This window comes from Camelina sativa, chromosome 2, assembly GCF_000633955.1.
Source record: "Camelina sativa cultivar DH55 chromosome 2, Cs, whole genome shotgun sequence".
Classification (NCBI taxonomy): Eukaryota; Viridiplantae; Streptophyta; class Magnoliopsida; order Brassicales; family Brassicaceae; genus Camelina; species Camelina sativa.
In genome coordinates this window covers 14,950,835-14,951,065 of record NC_025686.1, presented here as the reverse complement: position 1 = coordinate 14,951,065, position 231 = coordinate 14,950,835, and positions in this window count along the sequence as shown.

The following is a 231-nucleotide window of genomic DNA, read 5'->3' as shown; positions in this document are numbered from 1 at the left end:
TTATTGTTATGTTTCTTTGTGTGGTATTGATTTGTTTTATGCTTGTTAGCCTCTGTTCTTGGAAGATCAGTGGTTAAGGTGTTTGAGTTGTTGGTCGTGGACGGGGATGTGGTCGTGGTCATTGTCGGGCAGGTCCCGAGGCCAGCGAGTGTGTGGTCCAGAGTTCCACGAGGAGGTACGTCAAAGGGTCGCAAGCGTATCAGGAGGGACCAGAGAGGGATAGCCGGTGTG